The 22920-nt window shown below is 33.4% G+C and overlaps 1 non-coding gene and 1 pseudogene across 1 annotated transcript; one reads left to right on the plus strand and one right to left on the minus strand.

Moving 5' to 3' along the window:
- LOC134326282 (zinc finger protein 850-like) overlaps nucleotides 1–22920 on the minus strand; it is a 151292-nt pseudogene that overhangs the window by 67894 nt on the left and 60478 nt on the right.
- trnai-aau (transfer RNA isoleucine (anticodon AAU)) lies at nucleotides 13148–13221 on the plus strand. Its single transcript has one exon. It is a non-coding gene; the product is annotated as a tRNA-Ile (tRNA).

Genomic DNA, 22920 nt, shown 5'->3' on the forward strand with positions numbered 1-22920 from the left:
TTTAGTATTAAATATTTTGATAATCTTGAAGTAGAGCTTAATCACAAAATATTATGTCTTTCTTGATATCTTTTATTTTGACCCTAACTGACCCTAAAACACTATTTCAATAAACTTCTTCAGTTTGTAAGTTTTGTTTGTTGTAATGGGATTGATGGCAGACGTGGGTGTGGTTAGACCTGTAGCCCCCCTAAAAAGTGAGAAAAAGAAAGACGTGTCTGTTATATTTAGGGTGGACAATGTGTATTTAACTGTTGTGGATAACATACTAGTCATAATTATTTTATTCACTTGGGCCAATCCATTAAATTATTCTGGAGCATTTTCTGAATGTGCAATGTGTTCCCAAAACATTTTAAATAGTCTCTAACAAAACATAAAGATTTTATTTGTTTTATCTGTGATGAACAAGTAAACGTAGATTTATTGTAAGAGGTTTTGCCCAGATGGGATTCCACAGCGCTTCTTCAGATATAGGCGCGCATGTTTTCTAAGCTCCAGCGCATCTGTTACTGATTGACGCGCTCTCCCTCACCAAAGCTCACTAAGTGGGAGTGATCTTGGCTAATCGCCTCTTTGGCTTCCTCCAAGTCCCTGCTATTGGTTTGCAGAAGTGTCAATCACTTCTTCTGACCCAGAGTTGTAAGCGAATCCCTGGCCAGAGCGCACTGCACATAACAATATTGCATCTCAATTTTTTTTACCCTTTTAATTAAATCACAAAATACAATATATATTAAAATGTAAAAAAATATTCGAACATTTTATATTATTTACATATTTAATTTGCATATGGGACATCAATTTAGTCCCGCCCTCAGCTCGCTGGTCCGATCGGCGTAATTTGGTGATTGGTGGTTCTGGATGTCAGTCAGATCTTTCTCTGAAAGTAGGCGCTTCTTGTCTGCAGTGAGCTGTAAACAGTTAGTCCACGTGTGGGAGCAGAACGGGGGATGCTCGTGGATTTGTCCTCCTCTGTTATCAGTAGTGGCACGTAATTAAGCTTTAAGAAATGTCGGTAATGTGTTAAGTTCTTGTTTAAATGGTAATTGTCCAGTATATGTCAGTGATATTGTGCTGAACGTGAGCAGCTCAGCTGTTTAGCCTGTTGGAGTCAGACACGTTGGACATTTAGTTTAAAGTGTGTGTTTAAACTGTGCCTAATGTTTTACTACTGAACATCTTAGAGCTTAAGAGAATTTACAGTGTTCCGTTTTGTTGGTGCTCGATGGTCAACTAATAAATCACGACTCTGAGTCGACTCAGTGTTAACCACGGCACGGCGTAGAGGAATCGACTCCTCTGGCGATCGGTGTAGAGGAATCGACTCCTCTGAATTATATATTTCGAGAATTAATGAAATATTAAACGTTTAATAATGTTGTTCCTCTCAAACTGAAAATGAAAAATATTGTTTGGTATTTTATTTACCACAACAATCCATCTGTGTTAGCCTCAAAGCTAACTCAAGTTAACCTGGTTAATCTAAAAAGATTTATTTTATTCTGATTAATATACCGGTATATTATATTGTTTTGTCACCCATTATAACATATTAATTTTTCATATCTTGTGTTTTATTTTATTTATTTCTTACCTCTAAACTCCTTAAAGCCAGAAATAACGAACTGAGGGTGAAAAACGGCTTTTTATACCCTCAAACTGCGCGAGACTGCTAGCGCGTGCAGTCACTTTCACACTTTCCCGCCGCCCTCCTCAGGGTGTTCAGTCTAGTAAATATCATCAGCTACACTGTATGGACTAAAGTATTCTTTTATAACACCCCATTCTAAATCCATAGACCTTTATATATAGTCTGTTCCCCTCTGCAGCTATAACAGCTCCCATTCTTCTGGGAAGGCTTTCTACAAGAGTGTGTCTGTGGGAAATGGATCAGTTCATATAGCATCTGTGAGATCAGACAGTGATGTTGGATGAGAGGACCTGGCTCACAATCTTCATTCTAGTTTATCCCAGCAGTGTTTGAGGGGGTTGAGGTCAGAGCTCTGTATGGGCATTCACTAAGTGCTTGATTTTATACACTATATGGACAAAAGTATTGGGACACACTTCTTAATCACTAAATTTAGGGGGTTTGTTCAGTCCCATTGCCACAGGTATATAAAATCAAACACCTAGTGAATGCCAGGAGAATGAGTGCACAGTGTCAACCCAGTTTGGTGGAGCAGGGATAATGTTATGGGGTTTTTCAGGGCTTGGTCTAGGCCTGGGAATGAGAATTCTTAATGCTTCATTACACCAAGTCATTTTGGACAGTTATTTGGTTTCAACTTTGTGGGAACTGTTTGGAGAAGGCTCTTTTCTGTTTGTACATGACTGTGTCCCAGTGTACAAAGAAAGGTTCATAAAGGCATGGTTGGGTGAGTTTGGTCTGGAAGAACGTGATCGGTCCACACAGAGCTCTGACCACAACCCCATCGAACACCTTTGCTGGGAAATGGAGAATGGAGATTGTGAGCCATGTCTTCTTGTCCATCACTTCCTGACCTCACAAATGCTCTTATGGATGAATGGACAATAATTCCCACAGACACACTCAAATCTTGTAGAAAGCCTTCACAGTGGGATGTCATGAATTCTCCTGTAGGTGTAATATGTAGGTGTCCAAATACTTTTGTCCCTATTAGGTGTATATGTAGGATTTAGAGCAGCTAGACCAAGGTATGCTTCATTGCATTTGATCAGGAGGAGAAACTTTTACTTGCTACAGGGGATGACGCTATATTTAACACGAAACAAATACATTGGGTCCTGGTTTGCTTTTATACTGGTCATATGTATTTGCAGTTGAACCAAAATTAGGGAACAAAGTGACACGTGACAAGCCTGCAAGCATAGATGTGTTGAGTGAGACGCATCGAAGGCAGTTCAGTACGCTTGGTGGTCAATAGATTCATGTGGACTCAGACAAAACAGTGAGTTTTGCTAATCAATAGTTAATAAATACATTGATTAACAATATTTATATAGCACATCAACATGTTTACATAGTTACATCAGTATGCATTTTTTTAAAGAAAAGAGTTACCTTGGTTAAAGAGCATTTATCCATGTATGAATGTATGTATTTATTCATGTATTTAGCAGTGGCCCTAATATGCTGTCGTAGCAAACATACCTTTCTCCAACAAAACAGTTGCATAGTGAAGACACAAGTGTGCTCGGGCCCAGAACATAGCAGTGTGCACAGGGGAAAAGGGAGTACAATCATTCTCTGGTATTGTACAAGGCAACAGCGCCTAGTGTGAGTGCACCTTTATGTTCTTAAACTTGGTATGGTTGTCAAAAGAAGTCATATCCTAATTTTTATTGATATATTTAACTGAGGGTCTGTGTAATCTTAACTTACTGACTAGTGTAAACTTTGACTTTTAAATACAACAGAAGGAGAAGAAGCCAAAATTGACTTGCAGGTGCAGAAATCTGCTATTAAAAGGGAAACATTCAAACGCCTCATGTCTAGACAGGACATGACACATTAAAACACATTTATATATCTGTGCACACACACACACACATGTGCCTTGTCCTTGTTTTTACTATGCACTTATTTACCATTCATCATAAATTCATTAAATGAATGTCTCATGAACTTAAACAGTTTGTCTGTGCTCTTTCCTCTGCGTTGTCCTGCATATAGTCTCCACCATGGTTTGTTGTGCTGCCTGGAGATGCTCCTGTCGCTCAGAGTGACTGACACACATCTTAACATTACCAGAGATTACACCAACAAAAATGAGGTAATCCTATTCAAACACTGCATTTGCACTTTTTACAAACAAAAACCACAGCACTGGGAAGCTTAAAGTTTGATTTATTTAAAGTAAGGAATAGGGAAAGGTCATTGGGATCTGTTAAAAAATATATACAGGGTGGGCCATTTATATGGATACACCTAAATAAAATGGGAATGGTTGGTGATATTAACTTCCTGTTTGTGACACATTAGTATATGGGAGGGGGAAAACTTTTCAAGATGGGTGGTGACCATGGCGGCCATTTTGAAGTCGGCCATTTTGGATCCAACTTTAGTTTTTTCAATGGGAAGAGGGTCATGTGACACATCAAACTTATTGAGAATTTCACAAGAAAAACAATGGTGTGCTTGGTTTTAACGTAACTTTATTCTTTCATGAGTTATTTACAAGTTTCTGACCACTTATAAAATGTGTTCAAAGTGCTGCCCATTGTGTTGGATTGTCAATGCAACCCTCTTCTCCCACTCTTCACACACTGATAGCAACACCGCAGAAGAAATGCTAGCACAGGCTTCCAGTATCCGTAGTTTCAGAAGACCAATCCACTTTCCAGGAAACTGTTCATCTAGGAATTCTCGGACCTGACACCCATAATGTGGTGGTGCACCATCTTGCTGGAAAAACTCAGGGAACGTGCCAGCTTCAGTGCATAAAGAGGGAAACACATCATCATGTAGCAATTTCAAATATCCAGTGGCCTTGAGGTTTCCATTGATGAAGAATGGCCCCACTATCTTTGTACCCCATATACCACACCATACCATCAATTTTTGTGTTCCAACAGTCTTGGAGGGATCTATCCAATGTGGGTTAGTGTCAGACCAATAGCGGTGGTTTTGTTTGTTAACTTCACCATTCACATAAAAGTTTGCCTCATCACTGAACAAAATGTTCTGTGTAAACTGAGGGTCCTGTTCCAATTTTTGTTTTGCCCATTCTGCAAATTCAGTGCGCCGATCTGGGTCATCATCGTTGAGATGCTGCAGCAGCTGGAGTTTGTAAGGGTGCCATTTGTGAGTAGCTAATATCCGCTGAAGGGATGTTCGACTGATGCCACTTTCCAGTGACATGCGGCGAGTGCTACGCTGTGGGCTCTTGCTGAATGAAGCTAGGACAGCCACTGATGTTTCCTCATTAGTGACAGTTTTCATGCGTCCACATTTTGGCAAATCCAACACTGAACCAGTTTCACGAAACTTGCTAACTGTAGCATGGGAGATGGGTGGTCTCGTAGGGTGTCTTTCATTAAAATCTGCTGCAATGACCCGGGTACTGCGTTCACCAGACATCAACACAATTTCTATCTGCGTGTTAACCTCTGCGACATGTCAATGGCTGTAAACAAAGAGAAGCTTGTAAATAACTCATGATAGAATAAAGTTAAAACCAAGCACACCATTGTTTTTCTTGTGAAATTCTCAATAAGTTTGATGTGTCACATGACCCTCTTCCCATTGAAAAAACTAAAGTTGGATCCAAAATGGCCGACTTCAAAATGGCCGCCATGGTCACCACCCATCTTGAAAAGTTTTCCCCCTCCCATATACTAATGTGCCACAAACAGGAAGTTAATATCACCAACCATTCCCATTTTATTTAGGTGTATCCATATAAATGGCCCACCCTGTAGACAAGAAAAAAAGCAAAAGCAGCACTAAAATAATAAAGAACAATAATGCTGCTCTCAAACAAAGTGAATTGGGGGCAAATCATTTAAAGACCACTTTTTCAAAATGACTAAATTGAGGCATTAGTCAGACTAAACACAAAAGGGACGAAATAGATCAATCACTTTGCTGCTGGTCCAACAGGTTACAAGACCCTGCAGGTAGTGCAGGGTTCCTCTACCAAGAATAAGAGCCCTGCAAAGATGGATGCAGGGTGTTAGAACTGGGCCTGGTGTGTTCACAGAGGTTTTTGGTTTTCTAAAACTGAAGGTAAATGGATTGACATAACTTGAAATGGAATGGGTGTTGACCTTGAATGAAATTGCAGCCACAGCAAATGTTGAATTTTAATCTAGCCTTGGTCCACTTGGCAGTCTGTAGCATCACTGTGGCATCACTGCTCCTTCACCATGCAGCACCCAGTGCTCCTACAGTAGGTTATTAATATACACCATCAAGATTGCTTAAGTATAACTTACATTTAATATAGTAAAAGAGTAACTTTTTTATTTTTTACATTTTACTTTTATACGGTAGTACAATATTTTTGTACTGAGCATGAGCTTCCCATAAAGCCTATTATGATCAATTGTTTAAGACGTTTAACTCGCCTTGTATTTTCAGTCTCACTAACTTTTTCTTTTTCCTTTGTTATTAATTTAAAATCAGACGAGTTGCAACATAAGGTGATAGTCAAGAGAATCACAATGCCTACAGCATAATAAATAGGCTGTTTGTGGTTAATGTGTTGCATACTTTATTCAGTATACTAGCCTTATTTGTTAATGTTCCCTAAATTGACTAATTTAGTATGGGATAATTCACTAAGATGTGTTAATGCACAGATATTCAGTCTTATGCTTTAAATATTTTACCGTTTGAATGTGCATCACTCCATGCTCCACCACTGGGGTAAAAAATGTGACCCGTTGGAGTGATATTTTATATTTTAATATTTATTATTTTCACAAAACAGAATTAAACAAATGTGAAAATAATGACAGGCAATCACAGTTTATAGGTATTACCAGACTTAATTTTTTATGTGTCAAATATATGACTTAAAGATATTGCTAGAATTGAAAAACTATACAGGCGAGTCTCGCTTCAGCATCTGTCTGTGAGGAGTTTGGAGCTTCTCCCTGTGTCTGTGTGGGTTTTCGCCAGGTGCTCTGGTTCCCTCCCTGCTCCTGAAAAACACAAAGGGTAGGCTTATTGGATACACGTAATTGCCCCTCGGTGTGTGTGTGTGTGGTATGTGGTATATGTATTCCTGCTTTGTGCTGAGTGATTCCGGGTGGGCTCCGGACAAACCACCACTCTGACGGACTAAGCAGATGAGAAAATGTCTGACTGACTATCAGAATACACTGCTGTATTGCTTTTCAAAGATTATTGCCCTAATTTTAGTTTTTCTATTAGTTCAACCCTACTAAAAACAAGTTTGGCGTAAAGGACTGCCTGAAAGATCAATCTGAGGTGCTGCATGCAGTACATGTGATGTTTAAGGAACTAAACCACTTAATGTTTGGTTATTATGTAATGTGTACAGCAAATATACTGTCTTCTGTAACTTGATCTATTGAGCTATTTTAGCTGAAACACTCATTTGTTGTGTATATATTTTGTAAAAAAAAAAAACAGATCTGATGCCACTGCAGCAGGACAGTACAGCAATAACAATATGGCAGTGTTCGTCATAACCTAATTTGGTGATGTTTTCTTCACTTGGCTTTGTCTACCATTGTTTTGCTTAACAACACTCAACTTATTCTTTCTTTTCTTCCTTTTGACACAGGTTTTGGCTCGAATCTCAGCATGTACAACGGACATCATCTTATGGAGCAGCAGCTTAAGTTGTCTTCAACCTTCAAAAGTTCAAACACATCACTTCCCTGCTGTGTACCCTTCCCTGGCTTCCTGTAGCAGCCTCCCCTTGAGTGAACAGCAGAATGACTGTCTTAGAACAGAGTCAAACTTAGGAGAGTCTCCTAAATTATAGAAAAGCTCTTAGTGCTGCTAGAGCAAAATATTTCTCCTCGCTAGAAGAAAACAAAACTAATCCTACATTTAATACTGTAGCAAAACTAACTAGGAAGACCACCACTACAGAAGCATCCACACCATCAGTATTTAGCAGCGACAACTTTATGAATTTTTTCAGTGATGAAGTTGAAAACATATGGCACAAAATTAATACTATTAATCTAAACCTGAGCAATCTGATGACAAACCAACTAGATGTCAGTATAGTTACATCAGATCAGCGTTTAGAGTCTTTTAACCCTCTCCGTGAGACCAAGTTAATTTCACTAATTTCTTGATCAAAATCGACAACATGTATACTAGATCCCGTACCCACAACTTTCCTAAAACAGATACAACTCTTTTAAAAAAGATCAATTCATCTCTTAGTACTGGCTATGTCCCTAAATCATTTAAAGCAGTTATCAAACCTCTGGCAAAAAACCTAACCTAGACCCCTGCCAGTTGTCTAATTACAGACCGATATCAACCCTCCCCTTCATCTCCAAAATCCTAGAAAAGGTTGTAGCACAGCAGCTATGTTCATACCTGCATAGAAATAACATTTGTCAGTCAGGGTTTAGGCCTCATCATAGCACAGAGACAGCGCTGGTTAAAGTTGTGAATGACCTGTTACTGGCCTCTGATCAGGGTTGTGTCTCCCTGCTTGTACTGCTTGACTTAAGTGCAGCTTTTGACACCATTGATCTCCTTTATAGGCTAGAAAATATTGTTGGAGTTTAGGGAACAGCCTATTTGAGTGACCGTTATCAGTTTGTAGATGTAAATGGTGAATATTCTATGCACAGTAAGGTTAAGTTTGGTGTTCCACAAGGTTCTGTTTTAGGCCCATCTATGTACAGTGTATCACAAAAGTGAGTACACCCCTCACATTTCTGCAGATATTTAAGTATATCTTTTCATGGGACAACACTGACAAAATGACACTTTGACACAATGAAAAGTAGTCTGTGTGCAGCTTATATAACAGTGTAAATTTATTCTTCCCTCAATATACAGCCATTAATGTCTAAACCACCAGCAACAAAAGTGAGTACACCCCTAAGAGACTACACCCCTAAATGTCCAAATTGAGCACTGCTTGTCATTTTCCCTCCAAAATGTCATGTGACTTGTTAGTGTTACTAGGTCCCAGGTGTGCATAGGGAGCAGGTGTGTTCAATTTAGTAGTACAGCTCTCACACTCTCTCATACTGGTCACTGAAAGTTCCAACATGGCACCTCATGGCAAAGAACCCTCTGAGGATCTTAAAAGACGAATTGTTGCGCTACATGAAGATGGCCAAGGCTACAAGAAGATTGCCAACACCCTGAAACTGAGCTGCAGCACAGTGGCCAAGATCATCCAGCATTTTAAAAGAGCAGGGTCCATTCAGAACAGACCTCGCGTTGGTCGTCCAAAGAAGCTGAGTTCACGTGCTCAGCGTCACATCCAACTGCTGTCTTTGAAAGATAGGCGCAGGAGTGCTGTCAGCATTGCTGCAGAGATTGAAAAGGTGGGGGGTCAGCCTGTCAGTGCTCAGACCATACGCCGCACACTACATCAAATTGGTCTGCATGGCTGTCACCCCAGAAGGAAGCTTCTTCTGAAGTCTCTACACAAGAAAGCCCTCAAACAGTTTGCTGAAGACATGTCAACAAAGGACATGGATTACTGCAACCATGTCCTATGGTCTGATGAGACCAAGATTAATTTGTTTGGTTCAGATGGTCTCAAGCATGTGTGGTGGCAATCAGGTGAGGAGTACAAAGATAAGTGTGTCATGCCTACAGTCAAGCATGGTGGTGGGAATGCCATGGTCTGGGGCTGCATGAGTGCAGCAGGTGTTGGGGAGTTACATTTCATTGAGGGACACATGAACTCCAATATGTACTGTGAAATACTGAAGCAGAGCATGATTCCCTCCCTCCGGAAACTGGGTCGCAGGGCAGTGTTCCAGCATGATAATGACCCCAAACACACCTCTAAGACGACCACTGCTTTATTGAAGAGGCTGAGGGTAAAGGTGATGGACTGGCCAAGCATGTCTCCAGACCTAAACCCAATAGAACATCTTTGGGGCATCCTCAAGCGGAAGGTGGAGGAGCGCAAAGTCTCGAATATCCGCCAGCTCCGTGATGTCGTCATGGAGGAGTGGAAAAGCATTCCAGTGGCAACCTGTGAAGCTCTGGTAAACTCCATGCCCAGGAGAGTTAAGGCAGTTCTGGGAAATAATGGTGGCCACACAAAATATTGACACTTCAGGAACTTTCACTAAGGGGTGTACTCACTTTTGTTGCCGGTGGTTTAGACATTAATGGCTGTATATTGAGTTATTTTGAGGGAAGAATAAATTTACACTGTTATATAAGCTGCACACAGACTACTTTTCATTGTGTCAAAGTGTCATTTTGTCAGTGTTGTCCCATGAAAAGATATACTTAAATATCTGCAGAAATGTGAAGGGTGTACTCACTTTTGTGATACACTGTATGTATAGATATGCTACCTCTGGTTAATATTATTCTTAAACATGGTATCAGCTTTCACTGTTATGCTGATGATACACAGTTCTATGTGTCAGCACATCCAGATGAGAGACACCAGTTTAGACTCTGGATGTTGAACAATTTTCTTTTACTAAATGATATAATAAAAAATATTAGGACCACAGGCAGCTAGAAGTAAACTTTCTGATTACATAGTAACTCTGGATGGTATTTCAGTTACACCATGTACAGCTGTTATAGACCTTGGTGTGATTATTAATTCCAGTTTTTCTTTTGAAGCTCATGTAGCTATCACCACCAGGATAGCCTTCTGTCATCTTAGAAACCTTGCTAAGCTATGATGTCACTACATGACGCAGAAATACTTGTCCATGCTTTTGTTACCTCTAGGTTGGATTATTGTAATCCCTTTTGTCTGGTTGTTCCAGTAGGTGTATAAACAAACTGCAGTTAGTCCAGAATGCAGCAGCCAGAATCCTTACTAGAACCAGAAAATATGAACACATCACCCCTGTCTTATGCACACTGCACTGGCTCCCGGTCAGATTTCGCATTGACTATAAAATAATGTCTTCCGCATTTAACCCATCTGTGGCAGTGAACACGCACACACCAGTGCACCAGTCAACACACACCCAGTGTGTCGGGCAGCCATCCCCGGTGCCCATGGCACTTCAGCCATGGATCCTGGGAATTGAACATATGCAACTCAAGTTCAATTTATGTTGTATTTTAACATGATTGGTTCTACCATCATTCGTAAATGTGTTTAAATCGATAAATATTTTATTCAGTCAACTCTGAACTGAAACTATATTACAGGTGGCTGTAATCTCATGCAGGCTCACTATTTTTAAGGTTACATCATGTTCTATATTGTTATATGCACATTAAACTCAATTTTTATCTGTTGTATGATGTTGACCTTATAATATTTTTATATTTTCTGCAAGTTTCCATGTAATAAAGGCTACTTGGCATCAGCTGAAGCATTTCTACAAATTCATTTTTTGTAAATCAGAAGAGAAAATTTGCCAGCATTAATAAGCCTAATGTACAAATGAAGCAAGTGTTGCTGATTGGATCATAAACAGCCACAGCAACCTTAATTATTAGCTGAAGGATTTATTTTATTGCAAACTGCTAAATGCTCAACATTACATGATAAATTATGTTTTGCTTATCAGATCATAAATGGCCACAGCAATCTTTGGTGTTAGGTGTAGGATACCATTTCCTTTAAATGTTCATTGATGGATAACAGAAATTCTGTTGCTGCTGGCAGGAAGAGAGTGAGCTGGGCACTATGTGAAGCTGTAATGGGCTGGCAAAGAATATTTTATATCTTAAAAATTACATATTTTACACCTGTGTATACAGTTAAAGGTGTGGAAAATGCTCTTATTGAGCTTTTTGTGTTCTTGTTGAAACAATATTTTTATTAATGCCACTGCATTTCAAACTACCATTGCAGTAAACCAACCTGATTTGTTTGTGACTGTAAATGTTGCTACTGTCTGGTTATCATTTTACACCTGACATTGATTTATTTTTTTAATGAAAGGCCACATTACATTCTCTGATACAGTGGTTGTTATAGTAACCAGGGTTGGCAGTGTACACAATATGACCAGTTACAGATTCAGATTTCTATACAGTAGCTATAGTTCATGGAACCAGGGGGCAGTGCATATAAATCTAATATAGCAATTTCATTTTCTGTCCAAAACCAACAGTGAATTTCGTGTGTCCTGAGTTTATATTTATTGTTGACGATAGTATCAGTAAAATATCTTTTTCTTATGGGTAATATTTGGCTTTACTTTTCCTGCATGTACATCTCTGCTCCTTTAAAATCGTTGATACAGTCTGATGACTAGAACCGGTGATCTTTCAGTCCCAAGCGGGCTTCTCTGACCACGGCTCCATGTGACCCTGATGCGACAGTGGAGCTGAAAACGCGATGTTCCGATCTTCAGCCGATGCACGTTGCATAGGAAAGCAAAAAGCGACACTTCCACGTTTTGCCTCCCAATATCCTACGTCTAAAAATAGAACGCGATGAATTTCCTACACGGCGGTGTTTTACCGATGCTTCACCTACGTATTGTGCTGTCTGGGTACTGAAGGGACAGGTAGAGGATAGTCTAACAGAGTTATTTAAACTAAGATAGTTATCTGTAATGTAAAATATAACATAGAGAATATACATGATATATGTTAAATTGTTCAGACATTCAGAAAGATGTCAGCACGATAGCCTAATTTATTTTAACAAATGAAGACAAATAGCCTAAATCACTATCAATTTTACACCATCATATTATAGGCCAAAGTGTTAAAAAGAAAAGAAAAAAAAAAGAAAAAAAAAACTTCAAGCATGTTATGTTATTCAGCAAAACAGGCTAACCCTTAATGAAATGTTTTTTAGCCTCAGAGCAGCAGATAAGCAATGTCTCATGTCTATAGACAATGACACCGTTATTAATAAAGTGCACTGCTTAGGAGGCTTTTGATGCTTTAGGTAGCCACTAAATAGTGAAGCTACTTAAGAGTTTAGTGTAAACCTAACAATAGAGCACCTCTCTGTTGAAAAGACAAATGCAATTTTAATTTTTATTTCAACTTATTGCTCCTGTACAAATGTAAATACTTTTTTCATCTTTATCACATTTTTACCTTTTAAATCTTTATCTGATTTAAATTTGAATTAAACTTGTTTATGTGAAGTGTTTTCTGTTAACTTACCAACATACACCTGAACTTATACCCAATAAAAAGTCATTGTAAGAGCTAGCTGCTGTTTTATTTATTCAAAATTTTCCTCCGTGGAAAAAGTGGGCCGGGTTTGTTCATGAAACTCCCGGTCTGAAAAAGGGGCCCAACTCCGGCCCTGGTGAAAACTTGATGTTTGGAGCCCTTCTGGTGTGCAGGCTGGTACTGTGTATCAGCACTACTTACTGTGTGCAGGACCTGAGTCGTATCTGCTCCAGTCACTGGTTGGTGGCATTAAGCTCAGTCAAGAACTTTAAGAAATATAGTTTAGATAGTTCACACATAGAAGAACCTACAAAACCTCTTAGTATTATTAAAGTGCGTTTCAGCTGCTTGAATGGGGTTAGTGTAGAATTATGTACAAAGATCTAAAGAAAGTACAGATGAACAGGCCGGTTAGCTCAGTTGGTTAGAGCGTGGTGCTAATAACGCCAAGGTCGCGGGTTCGATCCCCGTACGGGCCACACCTGCTTTTGGACTTAAACTAACAAACAAGTGATCCTTCTCTAACTAACAGGTCCTATTAACCTGGGCTTCAAACATTGTCTCTGACAAGTGTGAGATCTTTTTACTGCCCCTCTCATTCTAGTCAGAAACATGCCATTATTTCAATTAGCCAAACTTAATGACCCTTCTGTAAATGGTTTAATGTGCACACTGCTGCTACTGGCTTGTTTTCTTTTCTACAATGTAAGTTCATACCTTCAGGTTCATGTTATTTGAGATCTCTACATAGATTTCTTCCTCATGTGCAGAAAGACGGAGTTCAGTTTGAGATAGAGGTGGGCGGATCGATCCAAATATCGATAATATCGATACCAACGCTGGTATTGATATTGAGCAATACTCGTGTAAAAAGATCGATACTCAAGCTGACTGCTGCGCTCGCGGATTCATCAAAGTCTACTCTCTGTCTGTAAGAGTAGCGCTGCGCTGTGTCGTCTTTTGTTGTTGCACCGTCACGTGGCTCAGCGGCGCCAGCCAAACAGACATGCAGGTAGGCTCAGCCTGACCCGCCCACTCAGCGCTCTCCTCGAGTCGACACGTCACAGTACGGAGAGAGACATGATACTGTTCTTAAATAAAAATCTCTAATCCTTTGTTCTCAACGGGGGGAGGGCCCACAGTGTAGCTGTATTCTTTCTTTATTTATACCTTCTTTATTTATTTTTCACTTATTGTTTTTATTTTGTTTAAAGCCAGAAGTGCACTGAAGGGAAGAAATTCCTTATTCTTTGTATTATTTTATTGTATTGTTCGACTTGAAAAACAGAACAAGTTTGAAACTGTTTACAGTATTTGTTGTGGTGTGTTAATTTTGTTGTATTGTGGTTTGTCAGCCCTCTACCTCAGGACATTTTGTTTTAAGTTGTGTTGAGTGATATTTTTTTACACTGTTTATTTAAGAAAAAACAGAATTGCACTGAAAGGAAGAAAATTCCTTCTTTTTTATTGTTTTTCCTAAGAACAATTCTATTTGAAAAAAGAAACAAAGAAAGAAAGAACTAGAAAAGATGTCTAGTGAGGGGAGAATTTTTATTTTTATTTTGTATTGTGGTTTCTCCTTTTCTACCTCAAAAAAGTAAAAGTACCATTTACTTGGTATCGGATCGATACCAAAATTCCCGGTATCACCCACCTCTAGTTTGAGAAGCTCACAGCGGGAGAGCGAGTGAGTCTGCGCGTTCAAATGAATCAAATGATTCTTTGAGTCGATTCTTTAATCCGATTCTTTAAGTCGAAGGACAGGAATAGACTCGAAAGAGTCGATTCACTAAGTTGATAGTACTCAGCAATCCAAGAAATTGGAAGCTGAAGGAGTCGCTTCCCTACATAGTGCACTACGTAGATAGTATTTTAGATATGAATTTATGTTCCCTACATAGTGCACTAAATTGTATATCAGATAACGGATTTATGTTCCTTACATAGTGCACTACGTAGTGCACTAGATAGTGAATTAGACAATTGGTTTATTTTCCCTACACAGTTCACTAGATACTGTATTACATAATTAATTATGTTCCCTACAGAGTGCACTAGATTGTATTTTTGATCATAGATTTATGTTCCCTACTTAGTGCACTAGACAGTATATTAGACAATTGATTTATGTTCCCTACACAGTGCGCTAGATTGTATATCAGATAACAGATTTAATACGCAGTCGTAGTAAAAAAAGTCTGTGTCTCCTTCATGTGTGTGTGTGCGTGTGTGTCGTTCTTGGCCGCTCGTTGTAGATTCCAGGAGATTTTATCTGACTTGCGGGAATGAGGAAGCCGCTATGTATATGCTGGAGACTCCCGGAACTTTTTCTGTACTTTATTTTACAAAAAGTCAGAGTGTACTATGAGAGGGGGAATTATGTTTCTTATTATATAATTGTTTCTTAACAAAAACCCCAGACTTCATTAAAGTTTATTACATTAATAAAATTACTTTTTATTCACCTATAAACTGTAGTGGGTTTTTACTGCACATGATGAACTAATAAACACAAAATCATTTATTAGTCAAAGCAAATTGATGATACATTCACCTCATAAATCATGATACACTGCTCTACCCTACATGAAAGTAAGTACAAAGTATCAGTATCGGATCGATATCGGCGATACTGGCCCTGTATTTACTTGGTATCGGATCGATATGAAATTTTTCAGTATCGCACACCACTAATACAGATGTGCTAATGGAGATGTTTTACTGCTAAGCTGCTGTTCAACTCCAGTCCAGTTGGTGACGCTGGTGCGTCTTAAGTTGTTCTGCCAACCGCCATTAAACATCATAAGAAGAACAAGAAGCTGCTGTGTTTGTACTGTAGAGCCTCATCTGTAAGTAAAATATGTATTTAATTATAACCCTTATATTTAATTATAACCACATTCTAATTAATAATAAAACTAGAGTTCATAATAAAACATCACTGTGAGGATTTGAGGAGATTTAACTTCAGTTTTATTTAAACACACAAACTTTTAGCTGCTCCGCTAACTGTTAGCATCACATATGATTCAGTACTGATGAACCGATTCATTGAACCGATCCAGCAAAATGAATCAATTGAGCGGAACTGATTGAGTTTCTTCATGATTAAATCTCACAGTTCTATATAAACACGTGATATTTTTAAACTTTGTTTATAGTTGAACTTTGTTTATAGTTGAACTTTGTTTACAGTTGAACTTTGTTTACAGTTGAAATTTGTTTATAGTTGAATAGTCTGTCTGTCTGTCTATTAGATCTTTAATAATGCAGTCAGCAGAAGAGGGAGACGTCACCCCTGTGGATCTACAACATGAAGAATTCCAGAATAAAATAATACAAAAGGAGGATGATGATGATGATGATGATGATGATGATGATGATGATTTTTTCTGTAAGTAAATATAGAGCATGATGCCACTTTTTCACCAGACAGTGTGGTACAGTACAGTATTATACAGTACAGTATGGTACAGTTTAGTGTAGTACAGTACAGTAGTACAGTACAGCTGCTACACTCCAGTCTCGATTTAAGTTTTAATGTAACTAGGATTTATTTATGATTAGGAACTAGGAATGTCCCGATCACGTTTTTTTGTTCTTGATCCCGATCTTTAATTTTGATCCCGATCCGATACCGATTATCAAACCGATACTTGTATTTTCTAGATATTGTCTAGATAAGAACTAGATAACACTGTTTACACGGTGCACACTTCAAGTACATTACAGTTATTCCAATTAATCCAATGTACATGTTTAACAACTGAATAGCTCTGCAGTGCTGTAGGGAAAAAATTGCCTGCATCCAAACTATTGCTTAATGTTCTTTTACAAAATAAAAGTAAACAAACCTAGTGCAGCATTGTAGTAAAAATGAAGTGAGATAATTACAGTTTCACTTTGAACTTTATATTCAAAGAACATAATTCTGTTTAATGCAGTGATACACTAAAAATGAACAAAAATCTCCACTCACAAGTGGTGTAGCAGCTTAACTTGAATATAAAAAAACAAATAAGTTACTTAACAGCATTACAGTAAAACCTGAATACCAAAATAAAACGGAAAGTCACTCTTTTGTTATGAAGGAAAGCCAGTTCCTAAAGTGCTTGTATTGTGACAATGGATTGATGGACGTTTCTACGCAAAGTGAGTGTGTTTTGACCCTTTGGGGCTTCCATAGTGCATGGGATAGCGTGCTCGGCTCTGGCTGTCCGCTATTCGGAACAGAATAAGTTAACAAAGTGTTTTGCTCCCGACAATTAGTGAATATACCGTGTATTTAATTTCTTTATTAAGCGAGTGCATCACTACGACGCTCGGTTACATAACTAAGCCAATCAGAGAGCTTGATACTGAGATGTTGTTCAGTCTTGTAACACGTAAACTGGTAAAAGCTGTGTGTTCTGGTCCTGAAGTTTTCATACTCGGATTAAAAGTTATTGTTTTGTAAACCGGAGTAATCCTCGACTCACACACCATATAAACAGTAAAATTCTACAGTAATGAACGCAGCTCTGCTCCCACCGCCTCGTGAAACGCTCGCATTACAGACATTACACCGCTGTTGGACTTGTTTCACTTTCCAATTTAAAGTATTTCCACACAGCGGACATGCATGGACAAAAGATCGGGTTATGATCGACATTACTAAAGCCGATTTCCAATCAGTTAAAAATGCCTTGATCGGCCCCGATCCCGATCTGTGAGATCGGATCGGGACATCCCTATTAGGAACCAAACCCACAACCTTCAGTTTCCTCCAGTTGTTGAGATTCTTCTTCTCATATTGATGAATTTCAGGTGAAGTCACTTTAATCCCTGCAGAACTTGTGGCTTCTGTGGAACTGCTCTTCTCAGAGGATCAACAGTGTGGAGGTTTCCAGATGAAGCCTGTGAAGAAAGAAGAACCTGAAGATAAAGATGAACTCAGTAAGACTTGAGCAAAATCATTTCTCCTAATTTGGTCGTGTCTGAATTTCTTGTAATATTTTAGTATATTTAGTGCATAAGTGAGCAGGTGAGTGAAATGAGGAGACAGAAGATAAAGAAGATTAAACAGATCATGCTGACTGTACCGTGTTTACACTAGTATATAATTACAGAGTAATGCCGGGTGAATACAAGTGGCTGAATGATTGGGTAATGAATGAGAAGAAATAAAGTCGAGTATATAAGCTGATATATTCAATATATACGTGATTGTTTGTGCTGATGGTCCTGGAGAGATGAGTCTGCACCTTCCATCCAGATCTTAACTCTCCTCCTTTTTTTAGAAAGTGTTGCAGGCCTGAAACGCAGGAATGGATGTTTATTAATAAATGAAATGAATTTGAACAGATAAAAGATGAAACATCTCTGCTCCATCCTGTCTGACATCAAATAAAAGTCAAAGTCTGTGTTTATATTATTATTAGCTTTTTCCATACTGTCCCAACTTTTTCTGAATTGCGGTTGTATTGTTATTATTATTAAATCAGCTGAAACCCTGTTTGAACAAAGGTTTATAGGTCGTGTTTTTGACAGATAGTATAGAAGTACGTGTCTGTTAGTTCTAACTTAAGTGCTTAATAAAGAAGTCGGTCGTTACTACCAACAATAACAAACTTATTTTTCTTCTTTCACAAAACAAAGACATTTCAGGTGAAGGATCTTTAATCCCTGTGGAACACGTCACCTCTGAGGAACACCTCACCCCAGAGGACCAACAGTGTGGAGGTTTCCAGATGAAGCCTGTGAAGAAGGAAGAACCTGAAGATAAAGATGAACTCAGTAAGATATTTTTTATCTTGAGTAAAATAAGATTTGGATTGAATAGAATCAGAGGAACCTGGGATGAAGCATCATACAGTGAAAGCTTGTATTGTGCTCATGCAGATCAGTGTGAGCAGGAAATGATGAATGCAGGATGAATCACGTTACAGGACTTTAGCATCAGATCTCAGTTTAACAATTACTAACAGTATTTATTATATATAATGTTATAAATGTATTTTATTATTTATAATGTTATAAATGTTTTTTTTAATTATTTATAATGTTATAAATGTATTTTATTATTTATAATGTTATAAATGTTTTTTTTTATTATTTATAATGTTATAAATGTTTTATTTTTTATTTTTATAATGTTATACATGTTTTTTTTATTATTTATAATGTTATAAATGTATATGATTATTTATAATGTTATAAATGTATTTGATTATTTATAATGTTATAAATGTATTTGATTATTTATAATGTTATAAATGTATTTGGTTATTTAAAATGTTATAAATGTATTTGGTTATTTATAATGTTATAAATGTATTTGGTTATTTAAAATGTTATAAATGTATTTGGTTATTTATAATGTTATAAATGTATTTGATTATTTATAATGTTATAAATGTATTTGATTATTTATAATGTTATAAATGTATTTGATTATTTATAATGTTATAAATGTATTTGGTTATTTAAAATGTTATAAATGTTTTTGATTATTTATAATGTTATAAATGTATTTGATTATTTATAATGTTATAAATGTATTTGATTATTTATAATGTTATAAATGTATTTGGTTATTTAAAATGTTATAAATGTTTTTGATTATTTATAATGTTATAAATGTATTTGATTATTTATAATGTTATAAATGTATTTGATTATTTATAATGTTATAAATGTATTTGGTTATTTAAAATGTTATAAATGTATTTGGTTATTTATAATGTTATAAATGTATTTTATTATTTATAATGTTATAAATGTATTTGGTTATTTATAATGTTATAAATGTATTTTATTATTTATAATGTTATAAAAAAATGTTTTATTATTTATAATGTTATAAATGTATTTTATTATTTATAATGTTATAAATGCTTTTTTTATAATTTATAATGTTATAAATGTATTTTATTATTTATAATGTTATGATTGTTTTTTTATTATTTATAATGTTATAAGTGTATTTTATTATTTATAATGTTATAAATGCTTTTTTTATTATTTATAATGTTATAAATGTTTTTTTTATTATTTATGATGTTATAAATGTTTTTTTTATAATGGTATAAATGTATTTGATTATTTATAATGTTATAAATGTATTTGATTATTTATAATGTTATAAATGTATTTGATTATTTATAATGTTATAAATGTATATGATTATTTATAATGTTATAAATGTATTAGATTATTTATAATGTTATAAATGTATTTGATTATTTATAATGTTATAAATGTATTTGTTATTTATAATGTTATAAATGTATTTGATTATTTATAATGTTATAAATGTATTTGATTATGTATAATGTTATAAATGTTTTTGATTATTTATAATGTTATAAATGTATTTATTATTTATAATGTTATAAATGTATTTTTTATTATTTATAATGTTATAAATGTATTTGGTTATTTATAATGTTATAAATGTATTTTGTTATTTATAATGTTATGAATGTTTTTGATTATTTATAATGTTATAAATGTATTTGGTTATTTATAATGTTAAATGTATTTGATTATGTATAATGTTATAAATGTATTTGATTTTTTATAATGTTATAAATGTATTTGATTATGTATAATGTTATAAATGTATTTATTATTTATAATGTTATAAATGTATTTGATTATGTATAATGTTATAAATGTATTTTATTATTTATAATGTTATAAATTTATTTGGTTATTTATAATGTTTTAAATGTATTTGATTATTTATAATGTTATAAATTTATTTATTATTTATAATGTTATAAATGTATTTGATTATGTATAATGTTATAAATGTATTTGATTATTTATAATGTTATAAATGTATTTGGTTATTTATAATGTTAAATGTATTTGATTATGTATAATGTTATAAATGTATTTGATTATTTATAATGTTATAAATGTATTTGATTATGTATAATGTTATAAATGTATTTATTATTTATAATGTTATAAATGTATTTGATTATGTATAATGTTATAAATGTATTTGGTTATTTATAATGTTATAAATGTATTTTATTTTTTGTAATGTTATAAATGTATTTTATTATTTGTAATGTTATAAATGTATTTGATTATTTATAATGTTATAAATGTATTTGGTTATTTATAATGTTATAAATGTATTTGATTATTTTTAATGTTATAAATGTATTTGATTATTTGTAATGTTATAAATGTATTTTATTATTTATAATTTAATAAATGTATTTTATTATTTATAATTTTATAAATGTTTTTTTTTTATTATTTATAATGTTATAAATGTTTTTTTTATTATTTATGATGTTATAAATGTTTTTTTTATAATGGTATAAATGTATTTGATTATTTATAATGTTATAAATGTATTTGATTATTTATAATGTTATAAATGTATTTGATTATTTATAATGTTATAAATGTATATGATTATTTATAATGTTATAAATGTATTTGATTATTTATAATGTTATAAATGTATTTGATTATTTATAATGTTATAAATGTATTTGATTATTTATAATGTTATAAATGTATTTGTTATTTATAATGTTATAAATGTATTTGATTATTTATAATGTTATAAATGTATTTGATTATTTATAATGTTATAAATGTATTTATTATTTATAATGTTATAAATGTATTTGATTATGTATAATGTTATAAATGTATTTGATTATTTATAATGTTATAAATGTTTTTGATTATTTATAATGTTATAAATGTATTTATTATTTATAATGTTATAAATGTATTTGATTATGTATAATGTTATAAATGTATTTGATTATTTATAATGTTATAAATGTATTTATTATTTATAATGTTTTAAATTTATTTGGTTATTTATAATGTTATAAATGTATTTGGTTATTTATAATGTTATAAATGTATTTTTTTTTTTGTAATGGTATAAATGTATTTGATTATTTGTAATGTTATAAATGTATTTTATTATTTATAATGTTATAAATGTATTTGGTTATTTATAATGTTATAAATGTATTTGGTTATTTATAATGTTATAAATGTATTTTATTATTTGTAATGTTATAAATGTATTTGATAATTTGTAATGTTATAAATGTATTTTATTATTTATAATTTAATAAATGTATTTTATTATTTATAATTTTATAAATGTTTTTTTTTATTATTTATAATTTTATAAATGTTTTTTTTTATTATTTATAATGTTATAAATGTTTTTATTATTATTTATAATGTTTTAAATGTATTTTATTATTTGTAATGTTATAAATGTATTTGATTATTTGTAATGTTATAAATGTATTTTATTATTTATAATTTAATAAATGTATTTTATTATTTATAATTTTATAAATGTTTTTTTTCATTATTTATAATTTTATAAATGTTTTTTTTTATTATTTATAATGTTATAAATGTTTTTTTTATAATGGTATAAATGTATTTGATTATTTTTAATGTTATAAATGTATTTGATTATTTATAGTGTTATAAATGTATTTGATTATTTATAATGTTATAAGTTTTTTTTATTATTTATAATGTTATAAATGTATTTGATTATTTATAATGTTATAAATGTATTTGATTATTTATAGTGTTATAAATGTATTTGATTATTTATAATGTTATAAGTTTTTTTTATTATTTATAATTTTATAAATGTATATGATTATTTATAATGTTATAAATGTATTTGATTATTTATAATGTTATAAATGTATTTGATTATTTATAATGTTATACATGTATTTGATTATTTATAATGTTATAAATGTATTAGATTATTTATAATGTTATAAATGTATTTGATTAATTATAATGTTATAAATGTATTAGATTATTTATAATGTTATAAATGTATTTGATTAATTATAATGTTATAAATGTATTTATTATTTATAATGTTATAAATGTATTTGATTATTTATAATGTTATAAATGTATTTATTATTTATAATGTTATAAATGTATTTGATTATTTATAGTGTTATAAATGTATTTGATTATTTATAATGTTATAAGTTTTTTTTATTATTTATAATGTTATAAATGTATTTGATTATTTATAATGTTATAAATGTATTTGATTATTTATAGTGTTATAAATGTATTTGATTATTTATAATGTTATAAGTTTTTTTTATTATTTATAATTTTATAAATGTATATGATTATTTATAATGTTATAAATG

Source organism: Trichomycterus rosablanca, chromosome 14 (genome assembly GCF_030014385.1).
Source record: "Trichomycterus rosablanca isolate fTriRos1 chromosome 14, fTriRos1.hap1, whole genome shotgun sequence".
NCBI lineage: Eukaryota > Metazoa > Chordata > Actinopteri > Siluriformes > Trichomycteridae > Trichomycterus > Trichomycterus rosablanca.